The sequence below is a fragment of the Lithobates pipiens genome, unplaced genomic scaffold (assembly GCF_037356315.1).
Source record: "Lithobates pipiens isolate NorthernLeopardFrog02 unplaced genomic scaffold, aLitPip1_a1.2 Scaffold_35, whole genome shotgun sequence".
NCBI classification, from domain to species: Eukaryota; Metazoa; Chordata; class Amphibia; order Anura; family Ranidae; genus Lithobates; species Lithobates pipiens.
Window position 1 is genome coordinate 2,811,587 of NW_027507811.1, and position 18,816 is coordinate 2,830,402.

General features: G+C 59.2%; 1 protein-coding gene across 1 annotated transcript in view; it reads right to left on the bottom strand.

Moving 5' to 3' along the window:
- LOC143955438 (uncharacterized) overlaps positions 1–18,816 on the bottom strand; it is a 56,594-nt gene that overhangs the window by 15,854 nt on the left and 21,924 nt on the right. The gene's annotated exons all lie outside the window — the stretch shown is intronic.

Consider the following 18,816-nt stretch of genomic DNA (forward strand, 5'->3'; position numbering starts at 1 on the left):
GACGAAATGCCGCGAGTGGCGGCTCCCGTGCGCATGCGCGGGAGTGACGTCATCGCGGCTCCGTCGAATGACAGCGTCGGTGCAGCGAGACCCACCGAGAAGACGGAGGCTCCGTACACAAGGGGACAGCGGTGACTTCACTGGCTCCTGTGTCAGGTAAGTGACAGATAATGGACTACTATGCGATGCATAGTAGTCCATTATGCTTTACCTTTTCAGGGAATGAAAGAGGAAGTAAACCCATCAGGGTTTACCTCCTCTTTAAAGCGCCAGACATGGAGAAGCCCACCTCTGAATTATATCTTTTCGTGGTGACCAGTCCCGAGCGATCTTCATTCCTCCAGAAATGGACTGTGGATATTCCTGGACTGGACGATGAAAGAGATCTGTGACTTTCCCTTCTCTCATTTAGTCTCAGCTAGGGATACAATTATCCAATTTAGATGATTACCTCACTTTCCCCAGCATGCTGGCACTGCTCGCACCAATTCTTTTCACATCTTTTGGACCTTTCCGGCTATAGTACAATATTGGCAAGACGTATTGGAAGTGACAGGTCGCCCAACACAAATTGTCTTTCCCCTTGCACCACAATAATGTTTACTGGGTCCGGTGGAATTGTTGGCTGCGATGGTGGATAAAAGGACCCTTATCAGCCTCCTGTTATTTTAGGCTCATAAGGCAATTACTATGTGTTGGAAACAAGTCTCTCCTCCCGCAATGCCCCTTTGGATGCCTCTAATTTGCCTCTGTACAAAGCCACTTATACTAATAGAGGATGCCCCTCTAAGTTCCAGAAGGTCTGGTCTTGTTGGTTAGATGATGCCAGGAGATGTGGCAAGGGACAAGCTGCATCTGGTGGTAGGCGATGTGGAAAGGGACAAGCTGCATCTGGTGGTAAGCGATGTGGAAAGGGACAAACTGCATCTGGTGGCAGGCGATGTGGCAAGGGACAAACTGCATCTGGTGGCAGGCGATGTGGCAAGGGACAAACTGCATCTGGTGGCAGGCGATGTGGCAAGGGACAAACTGCATCTGGTGGCAGGCGATGTGGCGAGGGACAAGCTGCATCTGGTGGCAGGCGATGTGGCAAGGGAAAGGCTGCATCTGGTGGCAGGAGATGTGGAAAGGGACAAACTGCATCTGGTGGCAGGCGATGTGGCGAGGGACAAGCTGCATCTGGTGGCAGGCGATGTGGCAAGGGAAAGGCTGCATCTGGTGGCAGGAGATGTGGAAAGGGACAAGCTGCATCTGTTGCCAGGCGATGTGGCGAGGGACAAGCTGCATCTGGTGGCAGGCGATGTGGCAAGGGACAAGCTGCATCTGGTGGCAGGCGATGTGGCGAGGGACAAGCTGCATCTGGTGGCAGGCGATGTGGCGAGGGACAAGCTGCATCTGGTGGCAGGTGATGTGGCGAGGGACAAGCTGTATCTGGTGGCAGGTGCAAGGGACAAGCTGCATCTGGTGCCAGGAGATGTGGCAAGGGACAAGTTGCATCTGGTGGCAGGAGATGTGGCAAGGGACAAGCTGCATCTGGTGGCAGGCGATGTGACGAGGGACAAGCTGCATCTGGTGGCAGGTGATGTGGCGAGGGACAAGCTGCATCTGGTGGCAGGTGCAAGGGACAAGCTGCATCTGGTGCCAGGAGATGTGGCAAGGGACAAGTTGCATCTGGTGGCAGGAGATGTGGCAAGGGACAAGCTGCATCTGGTGGCAGGCGATGTGGCAAGGGACAAGCTGCATCTGGTGGCAGGCGATGTGGCAAGGGACAAGCTGCATCTGGTGGTAGGCGATGTGGCAAGGGACAAGCTGCATCTGGTGGCAGGAGATGTGGCAAGGGACAAGCTGCATCTGGTGGCAGGCGATGTGGCAAGGGACAAGCTGCATCTGGTGGCAGGCGATGTGGCAAGGGACAAGCTGCATCTGGTGGTAGGCGATGTGGAAAGGGACAAGCTGCATCTGGTGGTAAGCGATGTGGAAAGGGACAAACTGCATCTGGTGGCAGGCGATGTGGCAAGGGACAAGCTGCATCTGGTGGCAGGCGATGTGACGAGGGACAAGCTGCATCTGGTGGCAGGTGATGTGGCGAGGGACAAGCTGTATCTGGTGGCAGGTGCAAGGGACAAGCTGCATCTGGTGCCAGGAGATGTGGCAAGGGACAAGTTGCATCTGGTGGCAGGAGATGTGGCAAGGGACAAGCTGCATCTGGTGGCAGGCGATGTGGCAAGGGACAAGCTGCATCTGGTGGCAGGCGATGTGGCAAGGGACAAACTGCATCTGGTGGCAGGCGATGTGGCGAGGGACAAGCTGCATCTGGTGGCAGGCGATGTGGCAAGGGACAAGCGGCATCTGGTGGCAGGCGATGTGGCAAGGGACAAGCTGCATCTGTTGCCAGGCGATGTGGCGAGGGACAAGCTGCATCTGGTGGCAGGCGATGTGGCAAGGGACAAGCTGCATCTGGTGGCAGGCGATGTGGCGAGGGACAAGCTGCATCTGGTGGCAGGTGATGTGGCGAGGGACAAGCTGTATCTGGTGGCAGGTGCAAGGGACAAGCTGCATCTGGTGGCAGGAGATGTGGCAAGGGACAAGTTGCATCTGGTGGCAGGAGATGTGGCAAGGGACAAGCTGCATCTGGTGGCAGGCGATGTGGCGAGGGACAAGCTGCATCTGGTGGCGGGCGATGTGGCAAGGGACAAGCTGCATCTGGTGGCAGGCGATGTGGCAAGGGGCAAGCTGCATCTGGTGGTAGGCGATGTGGCGAGGGACAAGCTGCATCTGGTGGCGGGCGATGTGGCAAGGGACAAGCTGCATCTGGTGGCAGGCGATGTGGCAAGGGACAAGCTGCATCTGGTGGCAGGCGATGTGGCAAGGGACAAGCTGCATCTGGTGGCAGGCGATGTGGCGAGGGACAAGCTGCATCTGGTGGTAGGCGATGTGGCAAGGGACAAGCTGCATCTGGTGGCAGGAGATGTGGAAAGGGACAAGCTGCATCTGGTGCCAGGCGATGTGGCGAGGGACAAGCAGCATCTGGTGGCAGGCGATGTGGCGAAGGACAAGCTGCATCTGGTGGCAGGCGATGTGGCAAGGGACAAGCTGCATCTGGTGGCAGGCGATGTGGCAAGGGACAAGCTGCATCTGGTGGCAGGCGATGTGGCGAGGGACAAGCTGCATCTGGTGGCAGGCGATGTGGCAAGGGACAAGCTGCATCTGGTGGCAGGAGATGTGGAAAGGGACAAGCTGCATCTGTTGCCAGGCGATGTGGCGAAGGACAAGCTGCATCTGGTGGCAGGCGATGTGGCAAGGGACAAGCTGCATCTGGTGGCAGGCAATGTGGCAAGGGACAAGCTGCATCTGGTGGCAGGCGATGTGGCAAGGGACAAGCTGCATCTGGTGGCAGGCGATGTGGCAAGGGGCAAGCTGCATCTGGTGGTAGGCGATGTGGCAAGGGACAAGCTGCATCTGGTGGCAGGAGATGTGGCAAGGGACAAGCTGCATCTGGTGGCAGGCGATGTGGCAAGGGACAAGCTGCATCTGGTGGCAGGCGATGTGGCGAGGGACAAGCTGCATCTGGTGGTAGGCGATGTGGCAAGGGACAAGCTGCATCTGGTGGCAGGAGATGTGGAAAGGGACAAGCTGCATCTGGTGGCAGGCGATGTGGCGAGGGACAAGCTGCATCTGGTGGCAGGCGATGTGGCGAAGGACAAGCTGCATCTGGTGGCAGGCGATGTGGCAAGGGACAAGCTGCATCTGGTGGCAGGCGATGTGGCAAGGGACAAGCTGCATCTGGTGGCAGGCGATGTGGCGAGGGACAAGCTGCATCTGGTGGCAGGCGATGTGGCAAGGGACAAGCTGCATCTGGTGGCAGGTGCAAGGGACAAGCTGCATCTGGTGGCAGGAGATGTGGAAAGGGACAAGCTGCATCTGTTGCCAGGCGATGTGGCGAGGGACAAGCTGCATCTGGTGGCAGGCAATGTGGCAAGGGACAAGCTGCATCTGGTGGCAGGCGATGTGGCGAGGGACAAGCTGCATCTGGTGGCAGGTGATGTGGCGAGGGACAAGCTGTATCTGGTGGCAGGTGCAAGGGACAAGCTGCATCTGGTGGCAGGAGATGTGGCAAGGGACAAGTTGCATCTGGTGGCAGGAGATGTGGCAAGGGACAAGCTGCATCTGGTGGCAGGCGATGTGGCGAGGGACAAGCTGCATCTGGTGGCAGGCGATGTGGTAAGGGACAAGCTGCATCTGGTGGCAGGCGATGTGGCAAGGGGCAAGCTGCATCTGGTGGTAGGCGATGTGGCAAGGGACAAGCTGCATCTGGTGGCAGGAGATGTGGCAAGGGACAAGCTGCATCTGGTGGCAGGCGATGTGGCAAGGGACAAGCTGCATCTGGTGGCAGGCGATGTGGCGAGGGACAAGCTGCATCTGGTGGTAGGCGATGTGGCAAGGGACAAGCTGCATCTGGTGGCAGGAGATGTGGAAAGGGACAAGCTGCATCTGGTGCCAGGCGATGTGGCGAGGGACAAGCTGCATCTGGTGGCAGGCGATGTGGCGAAGGACAAGCTGCATCTGGTGGCAGGCGATGTGGCAAGGGACAAGCTGCATCTGGTGGCAGGCGATGTGGCAAGGGACAAGCTGCATCTGGTGGCAGGCGATGTGGCAAGGGACAAGCTGCATCTGCTGGCAGGCGATGTGGCAAGGGACCAGCTGCATCTGGTGGCAGGCGATGTGGCAAGGGACAAGCGGCATCTGGTGGCAGGCGATGTGGCAAGGGACAAGCTGCATCTCGTGGCAGGCGATGTGGCAAGGGACAAGCTGCATCTGGTGGCAGGCGATGTGGCAAGGAACAAGCTGCATCTGGTGGCAGGCGATGTGGCAAGGGACAAGCTGCATCTGGTGGCAGGCAATGTGGCAAGGGACAAGCTGCATCTGGTGGCAGGCGATGTGGCAAGGGACAAGCTGCATCTGGTGGCAGGCGATGTGGCAAGGAACAAGCTGCATCTGGTGGCAGGCGATGTGGCAAGGGACAAGCTGCATCTGAAGCCAAGCGATGTGGCAAGGGACAAGCTGCATCTGGTGGCAGGAGATGTGGCAAGGGACAAGCTGCATCTGGTGGCAGGAGATGTGGCAAGGGACAAGCTGTATCTGGTGGCAGGCGATGTGGCAAGGGACAAACTGCATCTGGTGGCAGGTGATGTGGCAAGGGACAAACTGCATCTGGTGGCAGGCGATGTGGCAAGGGACAAACTGCATCTGGTGGCAGGCGATGTGGTGAGGGACAAGCTGCATCTGGTGGCAGGCGATGTGGCAAGGGACAAGCTGCATCTGGTGGCAGGAGATGTGGAAAGGGACAAGCTGCATCTGTTGCCAGGCGATGTGGCGAGGGACAAGCTGCATCTGGTGGCAGGCGATGTGGCAAGGCACAAGCTGCATCTGGTGGCAGGCGATGTGACGAGGGACAAGCTGCATCTGGTGGCAGGTGATGTGGCGAGGGACAAGCTGCATCTGGTGGCAGGTGATGTGGCGAGGGACAAGCTGTATCTGGTGGCAGGTGCAAGGGACAAGCTGCATCTGGTGGCAGGAGATGTGGCAAGGGACAAGTTGCATCTGGTGGCAGGAGATGTGGCAAGGGACAAGCTGCATCTGGTGGCAGGCGATGTGGCGAGGGACAAGCTGCATCTGGTGGCAGGCGATGTGGCAAGGGGCAAGCTGCATCTGGTGGTAGGCGATGTGGCAAGGGACAAGCTGCATCTGGTGGCAGGAGATGTGGCAAGGGACAAGCTGCATCTGGTGGCAGGCGATGTGGCAAGGGACAAGCTGCATCTGGTGGCAGGCGATGTGGCGAGGGACAAGCTGCATCTGGTGGTTGGTGGTAGGCGATGTGGCAAGGGACAAGCTGCATCTGGTGGCAGGAGATGTGGAAAGGGACAAGCTGCATCTGGTGCCAGGCGATGTGGCGAGGGACAAGCTGCATCTGGTGGCAGGCGATGTGGCGAAGGACAAGCTGCATCTGGTGGCAGGCGATGTGGCAAGGGACAAGCTGCATCTGGTGGCAGGCGATGTGGCAAGGGACAAGCTGCATCTGGTGGCAGGCGATGTGGCAAGGGACAAGCTGCATCTGCTAGCAGGCGATGTGGCAAGGGACCAGCTGCATCTGGTGGCAGGCGATGTGGCAAGGGACAAGCTGCATCTGGTGGCAGGCGATGTGGAAAGGGACAAGCTGCATCTGTTGCCAGGCGATGTGGCGAGGGACAAGCTGCATCTGGTGGCAGGCGATGTGGCAAGGGACAAGCTGCATCTGGTGGCAGGCGATGTGGCAAGGGACAAGCTGCATCTGGTGGCAGGCGATGTGGCAAGGGACAAGCTGCATCTGGTGGTAGGCGATGTGGCAAGGGACAAGCTGCATCTGGTGGCAGGAGATGTGGCAAGGGACAAGCTACATCTGGTGGCAGGCGATGTGGCAAGGGACAAGCTGCATCTGGTGGCAGGCGATGTGGCAAGGGACAAGCTGCATCTGGTGGTAGGCGATGTGGAAAGGGACAAGCTGCATCTGGTGGTAAGCGATGTGGAAAGGGACAAACTGCATCTGGTGGCAGGCGATGTGGCAAGGGACAAGCTGCATCTGGTGGCAGGCGATGTGACGAGGGACAAGCTGCATCTGGTGGCAGGTGATGTGGCGAGGGACAAGCTGTATCTGGTGGCAGGTGCAAGGGACAAGCTGCATCTGGTGCCAGGAGATGTGGCAAGGGACAAGTTGCATCTGGTGGCAGGAGATGTGGCAAGGGACAAGCTGCATCTGGTGGCAGGCGATGTGGCAAGGGACAAGCTGCATCTGGTGGCAGGCGATGTGGCAAGGGACAAACTGCATCTGGTGGCAGGCGATGTGGCGAGGGACAAGCTGCATCTGGTGGCAGGCGATGTGGCAAGGGACAAGCTGCATCTGGTGGCAGGCGATGTGGCAAGGGACAAGCTGCATCTGTTGCCAGGCGATGTGGCGAGGGACAAGCTGCATCTGGTGGCAGGCGATGTGGCAAGGGACAAGCTGCATCTGGTGGCAGGCGATGTGGCGAGGGACAAGCTGCATCTGGTGGCAGGTGATGTGGCGAGGGACAAGCTGTATCTGGTGGCAGGTGCAAGGGACAAGCTGCATCTGGTGGCAGGAGATGTGGCAAGGGACAAGTTGCATCTGGTGGCAGGAGATGTGGCAAGGGACAAGCTGCATCTGGTGGCAGGCGATGTGGCGAGGGACAAGCTGCATCTGGTGGCAGGCGATGTGGCGAGGGACAAGCTGCATCTGGTGGCAGGCGATGTGGCAAGGGGCAAGCTGCATCTGGTGGTAGGCGATGTGGCAAGGGACAAGCTGCATCTGGTGGCAGGAGATGTGGCAAGGGACCAGCTGCATCTGGTGGCAGGCGATGTGGCAAGGGACAAGCTGCATCTGGTGGCAGGCGATGTGGCGAGGGACAAGCTGCATCTGGTGGTAGGCGATGTGGCAAGGGACAAGCTGCATCTGGTGGCAGGAGATGTGGAAAGGGACAAGCTGCATCTGGTGCCAGGCGATGTGGCGAGGGACAAGCTGCATCTGGTGGCAGGCGATGTGGCGAAGGACAAGCTGCATCTGGTGGCAGGCGATGTGGCAAGGGACAAGCTGCATCTGGTGGCAGGCGATGTGGCAAGGGACAAGCTGCATCTGGTGGCAGGCGATGTGGCGAGGGACAAGCTGCATCTGGTGGCAGGCGATGTGGCAAGGGACAAGCTGCATCTGGTGGCAGGAGATGTGGAAAGGGACAAGCTGCATCTGTTGCCAGGCGATGTGGCGAAGGACAAGCTGCATCTGGTGGCAGGCGATGTGGCAAGGGACAAGCTGCATCTGGTGGCAGGCAATGTGGCAAGGGACAAGCTGCATCTGGTGGCAGGCGATGTGGCGAGGGACAAGCTGCATCTGGTGGCAGGTGATGTGGCGAGGGACAAGCTGTATCTGGTGGCAGGTGCAAGGGACAAGCTGCATCTGGTGGCAGGAGATGTGGCAAGGGACAAGTTGCATCTGGTGGCAGGAGATGTGGCAAGGGACAAGCTGCATCTGGTGGCAGGCGATGTGGCAAGGGACAAGCTGCATCTGGTGGCAGGCGATGTGGCAAGGGGCAAGCTGCATCTGGTGGTAGGCGATGTGGCAAGGGACAAGCTGCATCTGGTGGCAGGAGATGTGTCAAGGGACAAGCTGCATCTGGTGGCAGGCGATGTGGCAAGGGACAAGCTGCATCTGGTGGCAGGCGATGTGGCGAGGGACAAGCTGCATCTGGTGGTAGGCGATGTGGCAAGGGACAAGCTGCATCTGGTGGCAGGAGATGTGGAAAGGGACAAGCTGCATCTGGTGGCAGGCGATGTGGCGAGGGACAAGCTGCATCTGGTGGCAGGCGATGTGGCGAAGGACAAGCTGCATCTGGTGGCAGGCGATGTGGCAAGGGACAAGCTGCATCTGGTGGCAGGCGATGTGGCAAGGGACAAGCTGCATCTGGTGGCAGGCGATGTGGCGAGGGACAAGCTGCATCTGGTGGCAGGCGATGTGGCAAGGGACAAGCTGCATCTGGTGGCAGGTGCAAGGGACAAGCTGCATCTGGTGGCAGGAGATGTGGAAAGGGACAAGCTGCATCTGTTGCCAGGCGATGTGGCGAGGGACAAGCTGCATCTGGTGGCAGGCAATGTGGCAAGGGACAAGCTGCATCTGGTGGCAGGCGATGTGGCGAGGGACAAGCTGCATCTGGTGGCAGGTGATGTGGCGAGGGACAAGCTGTATCTGGTGGCAGGTGCAAGGGACAAGCTGCATCTGGTGGCAGGAGATGTGGCAAGGGACAAGTTGCATCTGGTGGCAGGAGATGTGGCAAGGGACAAGCTGCATCTGGTGGCGGGCGATGTGGCAAGGGACAAGCTGCATCTGGTGGCAGGCGATGTGGCAAGGGGCAAGCTGCATCTGGTGGTAGGCGATGTGGCAAGGGACAAGCTGCATCTGGTGGCAGGAGATGTGGCAAGGGACAAGCTGCATCTGGTGGCAGGCGATGTGGCAAGGGACAAGCTGCATCTGGTGGCAGGCGATGTGGCGAGGGACAAGCTGCATCTGGTGGTAGGCGATGTGGCAAGGGACAAGCTGCATCTGGTGGCAGGAGATGTGGAAAGGGACAAGCTGCATCTGGTGGCAGGCGATGTGGCGAGGGACAAGCTGCATCTGGTGGCAGGCGATGTGGCGAAGGACAAGCTGCATCTGGTGGCAGGAGATGTGGAAAGGGACAAGCTGCATCTGTTGCCAGGCGATGTGGCGAAGGACAAGCTGCATCTGGTGGCAGGCGATGTGGCAAGGGACAAGGTGCATCTGGTGGCAGGCAATGTGGCAAGGGACAAGCTGCATCTGGTGGCAGGCGATGTGGCGAGGGACAAGCTGCATCTGGTGGCAGGTGATGTGGCGAGGGACAAGCTGTATCTGGTGGCAGGTGCAAGGGACAAGCTGCATCTGGTGGCAGGAGATGTGGCAAGGGACAAGTTGCATCTGGTGGCAGGAGATGTGGCAAGGGACAAGCTGCATCTGGTGGCAGGCGATGTGGCAAGGGACAAGCTGCATCTCGTGGCAGGCGATGTGGCAAGGGGCAAGCTGCATCTGGTGGTAGGCGATGTGGCAAGGGACAAGCTGCATCTGGTGGCAGGAGATGTGGCAAGGGACAAGCTGCATCTGGTGGCAGGCGATGTGGCAAGGGACAAGCTGCATCTGGTGGCAGGCGATGTGGCGAGGGACAAGCTGCATCTGGTGGTAGGCGATGTGGCAAGGGACAAGCTGCATCTGGTGGCAGGAGATGTGGAAAGGGACAAGCTGCATCTGGTGGCAGGCGATGTGGCGAGGGACAAGCTGCATCTGGTGGCAGGCGATGTGGCGAAGGACAAGCTGCATCTGGTGGCAGGCGATGTGGCAAGGGACAAGCTGCATCTGGTGGCAGGCGATGTGGCAAGGGACAAGCTGCATCTGGTGGCAGGCGATGTGGCGAGGGACAAGCTGCATCTGGTGGCAGGCGATGTGGCAAGGGACAAGCTGCATCTGGTGGCAGGTGCAAGGGACAAGCTGCATCTGGTGGCAGGAGATGTGGAAAGGGACAAGCTGCATCTGTTGCCAGGCGATGTGGCGAGGGACAAGCTGCATCTGGTGGCAGGCAATGTGGCAAGGGACAAGCTGCATCTGGTGGCAGGCGATGTGGCGAGGGACAAGCTGCATCTGGTGGCAGGTGATGTGGCGAGGGACAAGCTGTATCTGGTGGCAGGTGCAAGGGACAAGCTGCATCTGGTGGCAGGAGATGTGGCAAGGGACAAGTTGCATCTGGTGGCAGGAGATGTGGCAAGGGACAAGCTGCATCTGGTGGCAGGCGATGTGGCGAGGGACAAGCTGCATCTGGTGGCAGGCGATGTGGTAAGGGACAAGCTGCATCTGGTGGCAGGCGATGTGGCAAGGGGCAAGCTGCATCTGGTGGTAGGCGATGTGGCAAGGGACAAGCTGCATCTGGTGGCAGGAGATGTGGCAAGGGACAAGCTGCATCTGGTGGCAGGCGATGTGGCAAGGGACAAGCTGCATCTGGTGGCAGGCGATGTGGCGAGGGACAAGCTGCATCTGGTGGTAGGCGATGTGGCAAGGGACAAGCTGCATCTGGTGGCAGGAGATGTGGAAAGGGACAAGCTGCATCTGGTGCCAGGCGATGTGGCGAGGGACAAGCTGCATCTGGTGGCAGGCGATGTGGCGAAGGACAAGCTGCATCTGGTGGCAGGCGATGTGGCAAGGGACAAGCTGCATCTGGTGGCAGGCGATGTGGCAAGGGACAAGCTGCATCTGGTGGCAGGCGATGTGGCAAGGGACAAGCTGCATCTGCTGGCAGGCGATGTGGCAAGGGACCAGCTGCATCTGGTGGCAGGCGATGTGGCAAGGGACAAGCTGCATCTGGTGGCAGGCGATGTGGCAAGGGACAAGCTGCATCTCGTGGCAGGCGATGTGGCAAGGGACAAGCTGCATCTGGTGGCAGGTGATGTGGCAAGGGACAAGCTGCATCTGGTGGCAGGCGATGTGGCAAGGGACAAGCTGCATCTGGTGGCAGGCAATGTGGCAAGGGACAAGCTGCATCTGGTGGCAGGCGATGTGGCAAGGGACAAGCTGCATCTGGTGGCAGGCGATGTGGCAAGGAACAAGCTGCATCTGGTGGCAGGCGATGTGGCAAGGGACAAGCTGCATCTGAAGCCAAGCGATGTGGCAAGGGACAAGCTGCATCTGGTGGCAGGAGATGTGGCAAGGGACAAGCTGCATCTGGTGGCAGGCGATGTGGCAAGGGACAAGCTGCATCTGGTGGCAGGAGATGTGGCAAGGGACAAGCTGCATCTGGTGGCAGGCGATGTGGCAAGGGACAAGCTGTATCTGGTGGCAGGCGATGTGGCAAGGGACAAACTGCATCTGGTGGCAGGTGATGTGGCAAGGGACAAACTGCATCTGGTGGCAGGCGATGTGGCAAGGGACAAACTGCATCTGGTGGCAGGCGATGAGTGAGGGACAAGCTGCATCTGGTGGCAGGCGATGTGGCAAGGGACAAGCTGCATCTGGTGGCAGGAGATGTGGAAAGGGACAAGCTGCATCTGTTGCCAGGCGATGTGGCGAGGGACAAGCTGCATCTGGTGGCAGGCGATGTGGCAAGGCACAAGCTGCATCTGGTGGCAGGCGATGTGACGAGGGACAAGCTGCATCTGGTGGCAGGTGAAGTGGCGAGGGACAAGCTGCATCTGGTGGCAGGTGATGTGGCGAGGGACAAGCTGTATCTGGTGGCAGGTGCAAGGGACAAGCTGCATCTGGTGGCAGGAGATGTGGCAAGGGACAAGTTGCATCTGGTGGCAGGAGATGTGGCAAGGGACAAGCTGCATCTGGTGGCAGGCGATGTGGCGAGGGACAAGCTGCATCTGGTGGCAGGCGATGTGGTAAGGGACAAGCTGCATCTGGTGGCAGGCGATGTGGCAAGGGGCAAGCTGCATCTGGTGGCAGGCGATGTGGCAAGGGACAAGCTGCATCTGGTGGCAGGCGATGTGGCAAGGACAAGCTGCATCTGGTGGCAGGCGATGTGGCAAGGGACAAGCTGCATCTGGTGGCAGGCGATGTGGCAAGGGACAAGCTGCATCTGGTGGCAGGCGATGTGGCAAGGGACAAGCTGCATCTGGTGGCAGGCGATGTGGCAAGGGACAAGCTTCATCTGAAGCCAAGCGATGTGGCAAGGGACAAGCTGCATCTGGTGGCAGGAGATGTGGCAAGGGACAAGCTGCATCTGGTGGCAGGCGATGTAGCAAGGGACAAGCTGCATCTGGTGGCAGGAGATGTGGCAAGGGACAAGCTGTATCTGGTGGCAGGCGATGTGGCAAGGGACAAACTGCATCTGGTGGCAGGTGATGTGGCAAGGGACAAACTGCATCTGGTGGCAGGCGATGTGGCAAGGGACAAACTGCATCTGGTGGCAGGCGATGTGGTGAGGGACAAGCTGCATCTGGTGGCAGGCGATGTGGCAAGGGACAAGCTGCATCTGGTGGCAGGAGATGTGGAAAGGGACAAGCTGCATCTGTTGCCAGGCGATGTGGCGAGGGACAAGCTGCATCTGGTGGCAGGCGATGTGGCAAGGGACAAGCTGCATTTGGTGGCAGGCGATGTGACGAGGGACAAGCTTCATCTGAAGCCAAGCGATGTGGCAAGGGACAAGCTGCATCTGGTGGCAGGAGATGTGGCAAGGGACAAGCTGCATCTGGTGGCAGGCGATGTAGCAAGGGACAAGCTGCATCTGGTGGCAGGAGATGTGGCAAGGGACAAGCTGTATCTGGTGGCAGGCGATGTGGCAAGGGACAAACTGCATCTGGTGGCAGGTGATGTGGCAAGGGACAAACTGCATCTGGTGGCAGGCGATGTGGCAAGGGACAAACTGCATCTGGTGGCAGGCGATGTGGTGAGGGACAAGCTGCATCTGGTGGCAGGCGATGTGGCAAGGGACAAGCTGCATCTGGTGGCAGGAGATGTGGAAAGGGACAAGCTGCATCTGTTGCCAGGCGATGTGGCGAGGGACAAGCTGCATCTGGAGGCAGGCGATGTGGCAAGGGACAAGCTGCATTTGGTGGCAGGCGATGTGACGAGGGACAAGCTGCATCTGGTGGCAGGTGATGTGGCGAGGGACAAGCTGTATCTGGTGGCAGGTGCAAGGGACAAGCTGCATCTGGTGCCAGGAGATGTGGCAAGGGACAAGTTGCATCTGGTGGCAGGATATGTGGCAAGGGACAAGCTGCATCTGGTGGCAGGCGATGTGGCAAGGGACAAGCTGCATCTGGTGGCAGGCGATGTGGCAAGGGACAAGCTGCATCTGGTGGTAGGCGATGTGGCAAGGGACAAGCTGCATCTGGTGGCAGGAGATGTGGCAAGGGACAAGCTGCATCTGGTGGCAGGCGATGTGGCAAGGGACAAGCTGCATCTGGTGGCAGGCGATGTGGCAAGGGACAAGCTGCATCTGGTGGCAGGCGATGTGGCAAGGGACAAGCTGCATCTGGTGGCAGGCGATGTGGCGAGGGACAAGCTGCATCTGGTGGTAGGCGATGTGGCAAGGGACAAGCTGCATCTGGTGGCAGGAGATGTGGAAAGGGACAAACTGCATCTGGTGCCAGGCGATGTGGCGAGGGACAAGCGGCATCTGGTGGCAGGCGATGTGGCAAGGGACAAGCTGCATCTGGTGGCGGGCGATGTGGCAAGGGACAAGCTGCATCTGGTGGCAGGAGATGTGGCAAGGGACAAGCTGCATCTGGTGGCAGGCGATGTGGCAAGGGACAAACTGCATCTGGTGGCAGGTGATGTTTCAAGGGACAAACTGCATCTGGTGGCAGGCGATGTGGCAAGGGACAAACTGCATCTGGTGGCAGGCGATGTGGTGAGGGACAAGCTGCATCTGGTGGCAGGCGATGTGGCAAGGGACAAGCTGCATCTGGTGGCAGGAGATTTGGAAAGGGACAAGCTGCATCTGTTGCCAGGCGATGTGGCGAGGGACAAGCTGCATCTGGTGGTAGGCGATGTGGCAAGGGACAAGCTGCATCTGGTGGCAGGAGATGTGGCAAGGGACAAGCTGCATCTGGTGGCAGGCGATGTGGCAAGGGACAAGCTGCATCTGGTGGCAGGCGATGTGGCAAGGGACAAGCTGCATCTGGTGGCAGGCGATGTGGCAAGGGACAAGCTGCATCTGGTGGCAGGCGATGTGGCGAGGGACAAGCTGCATCTGGTGGCAGGCGATGTGGCAAGGGACAAGCTGCATCTGGTGGTAGGCGATGTGGCAAGGGACAAGCTGCATCTGGTGGCAGGAGATGTGGAAAGGGACAAACTGCATCTGGTGCCAGGCGATGTGGCGAGGGACAAGCGGCATCTGGTGGCAGGCGATGTGGCAAGGGACAAGCTGCATCTGGTGGCGGGCGATGTGGCAAGGGACAAGCTGCATCTGGTGGCAGGAGATGTGGCAAGGGACAAGCTGCATCTGGTGGCAGGCGATGTGGCAAGGGACAAACTGCATCTGGTGGCAGGTGATGTTTCAAGGGACAAACTGCATCTGGTGGCAGGCGATGTGGCAAGGGACAAACTGCATCTGGTGGCAGGCGATGTGGTGAGGGACAAGCTGCATCTGGTGGCAGGCGATGTGGCAAGGGACAAGCTGCATCTGGTGGCAGGAGATTTGGAAAGGGACAAGCTGCATCTGTTGCCAGGCGATGTGGCGAGGGACAAGCTGCATCTGGTGGCAGGCGATGTGGCAAGGGACAAGCTGCATCTGGTGGCAGGCGATGTGACGAGGGACAAGCTGCATCTGGTGGCAGGTGATGTGGCGAGGGACAAGCTGTATCTGGTGGCAGGTGCAAGGGACAAGCTGCATCTGGTGCCAGGAGATGTGGCAAGGGACAAGTTGCATCTGGTGGCAGGAGATGTGGCAAGGGACAAGCTGCATCTGGTGGCAGGCGATGTGGCAAGGGACAAGCTGCATCTGGTGGCAGGCGATGTGGCAAGGGACAAGCTGCATCTGGTGGTAGGCGATGTGGCAAGGGACAAGCTGCATCTGGTGGCAGGAGATGTGGCAAGGGACAAGCTGCATCTGGTGGCAGGCGATGTGGCGAGGGACAAGCTGCATCTGGTGGTAGGCGATGTGGCAAGGGACAAGCTGCATCTGGTGGCAGGAGATGTGGAAAGGGACAAGCTGCATCTGGTGCCAGGCGATGTGGCGAGGGACAAGCTGCATCTGGTGGCAGGCGATGTGGCGAAGGACAAGCTGCATCTGGTGGCAGGCGATGTGGTGAGGGACAAGCTGCATCTGGTGACAGGCGATGTGGCAAGGGACAAGCTGCATCTGGTGGCAGGAGATGTGGAAAGGGACAAGCTGCATCTGTTGCCAGGCGATGTGGCGAGGGGCAAGCTGCATCTGGTGGCAGGCGATGTGGCAAGGGACAAGCTGCATCTGGTGGCAGGCGATGTGACGAGGGACAAGCTGCATCTGGTGGCAGGTGATGTGGCGAGGGACAAGCTGTATTTGGTGGCAGGTGCAAGGGACAAGCTGCATCTGGTGGCAGGAGATGTGGCAAGGGACAAGTTGCATCTGGTGGCAGGAGATGTGGCAAGGGACAAGCTGCATCTGGTGGCAGGCGATGTGGCGAGGGACAAGCTGCATCTGGTGGCAGGCGATGTGGCAAGGGACAAGCTGCATCTGGTGGCAGGCGATGTGGCAAGGGGCAAGCTGCATCTGGTGGTAGGCGATGTGGCAAGGGACAAGCTGCATCTGGTGGCAGGAGATGTGGCAAGGGACAAGCTGCATCTAGTGGCAGGCGATGTGGCAAGGGACAAGCTGCATCTGTGGGCAGGCGATGTGGCGAGGGACAAGCTGCATCTGGTGGTAGGCGATGTGGCAAGGGACAAGCTGCATCTGGTGGCAGGAGATGTGGAAAGGGACAAGCTACATCTGGTGCCAGGCAATGTGGCGAGGGACAAGCTGCATCTGGTGGCAGGCGATGTGGCGAAGGACAAGCTGCATCTGGTGGCAGGCGATGTGGCAAGGGACAAGCTGCATCTGGTGGCAGGCGATGTGGCAAGGGACAAGCTGCATCTGGTGGCAGGCGATGTGGCAAGGGACAAGCAGCATCTGCTGGCAGGCGATGTGGCAAGGGACCAGCTGCATCTGGTGGCAGGCGATGTGGTAGGGGACAAGCTGCATCTGGTGGCAGGCGATGTGGCAAGGGACAAGCTGCATCTCGTGGCAGGCGATGTGGCAAGGGACAAGCTGCATCTGGTGGCAGGTGATGTGGCAAGGGACAAGCTGCATCTGGTGGCAGGCGATGTGGCAAGGGACAAGCGGCATCTGGTGGCAGGCGATGTGGCAAGGGACAAGCTGCATCTGGTGGCAGGCGATGTGGCAAGGGACAAGCTGCATCTGGTGGCAGGCGATGTGGCAAGGAACAAGCTGCATCTGGTGGCAGGCGATGTGGCAAGGGACAAGCTGCATCTGAAGCCAAGCGATGTGGCAAGGGACAAGCTGCATCTGGTGGCAGGAGATGTGGCAAGGGACAAGCTGCATCTGGTGGCAGGAGATGTGGCAAGGGACAAGCTGTATCTGGTGGCAGGCGATGTGGCAAGGGACAAACTGCATCTGGTGGCAGGTGATGTGGCAAGGGACAAACTGCATCTGGTGGCAGGCGATGTGGCAAGGGACAAACTGCATCTGGTGGCAGGCGATGTGGTGAGGGACAAGCTGCATCTGGTGGCAGGCGATGTGGCAAGGGACAAGCTGCATCTGGTGGCAGGAGATGTGGAAAGGGACAAGCTGCATCTGTTGCCAGGCGATGTGGCGAGGGACAAGCTGCATCTGGAGGCAGGCGATGTGGCAAGGGACAAGCTGCATTTGGTGGCAGGCGATGTGACGAGGGACAAGCTGCATCTGGTGGCAGGTGATGTGGCGAGGGACAAGCTGTATCTGGTGGCAGGTGCAAGGGACAAGCTGCATCTGGTGCCAGGAGATGTGGCAAGGGACAAGTTGCATCTGGTGGCAGGATATGTGGCAAGGGACAAGCTGCATCTGGTGGCAGGCGATGTGGCAAGGGACAAGCTGCATCTGGTGGCAGGCGATGTGGCAAGGGACAAGCTGCATCTGGTGGTAGGCGATGTGGCAAGGGACAAGCTGCATCTGGTGGCAGGAGATGTGGCAAGGGACAAGCTGCATCTGGTGGCAGGCGATGTGGCAAGGGACAAGCTGCATCTGGTGGCAGGCGATGTGGCAAGGGACAAGCTGCATCTGGTGGCAGGCGATGTGGCAAGGGACAAGCTGCATCTGGTGGCAGGCGATGTGGCGAGGGACAAGCTGCATCTGGTGGTAGGCGATGTGGCAAGGGACAAGCTGCATCTGGTGGCAGGAGATGTGGAAAGGGACAAACTGCATCTGGTGCCAGGCGATGTGGCGAGGGACAAGCGGCATCTGGTGGCAGGCGATGTGGCAAGGGACAAGCTGCATCTGGTGGCGGGCGATGTGGCAAGGGACAAGCTGCATCTGGTGGCAGGAGATGTGGCAAGGGACAAGCTGCATCTGGTGGCAGGCGATGTGGCAAGGGACAAACTGCATCTGGTGGCAGGTGATGTTTCAAGGGACAAACTGCATCTGGTGGCAGGCGATGTGGCAAGGGACAAACTGCATCTGGTGGCAGGCGATGTGGTGAGGGACAAGCTGCATCTGGTGGCAGGCGATGTGGCAAGGGACAAGCTGCATCTGGTGGCAGGAGATTTGGAAAGGGACAAGCTGCATCTGTTGCCAGGCGATGTGGCGAGGGACAAGCTGCATCTGGTGGTAGGCGATGTGGCAAGGGACAAGCTGCATCTGGTGGCAGGAGATGTGGCAAGGGACAAGCTGCATCTGGTGGCAGGCGATGTGGCAAGGGACAAGCTGCATCTGGTGGCAGGCGATGTGGCAAGGGACAAGCTGCATCTGGTGGCAGGCGATGTGGCAAGGGACAAGCTGCATCTGGTGGCAGGCGATGTGGCGAGGGACAAGCTGCATCTGGTGGCAGGCGATGTGGCAAGGGACAAGCTGCATCTGGTGGTAGGCGATGTGGCAAGGGACAAGCTGCATCTGGTGGCAGGAGATGTGGAAAGGGACAAACTGCATCTGGTGCCAGGCGATGTGGCGAGGGACAAGCGGCATCTGGTGGCAGGCGATGTGGCAAGGGACAAGCTGCATCTGGTGGCGGGCGATGTGGCAAGGGACAAGCTGCATCTGGTGGCAGGAGATGTGGCAAGGGACAAGCTGCATCTGGTGGCAGGCGATGTGGCAAGGGACAAACTGCATCTGGTGGCAGGTGATGTTTCAAGGGACAAACTGCATCTGGTGGCAGGCGATGTGGCAAGGGACAAACTGCATCTGGTGGCAGGCGATGTGGTGAGGGACAAGCTGCATCTGGTGGCAGGCGATGTGGCAAGGGACAAGCTGCATCTGGTGGCAGGAGATTTGGAAAGGGACAAGCTGCATCTGTTGCCAGGCGATGTGGCGAGGGACAAGCTGCATCTGGTGGCAGGCGATGTGGCAAGGGACAAGCTGCATCTGGTGGCAGGCGATGTGACGAGGGACAAGCTGCATCTGGTGGCAGGTGATGTGGCGAGGGACAAGCTGTATCTGGTGGCAGGTGCAAGGGACAAGCTGCATCTGGTGCCAGGAGATGTGGCAAGGGACAAGTTGCATCTGGTGGCAGGAGATGTGGCAAGGGACAAGCTGCATCTGGTGGCAG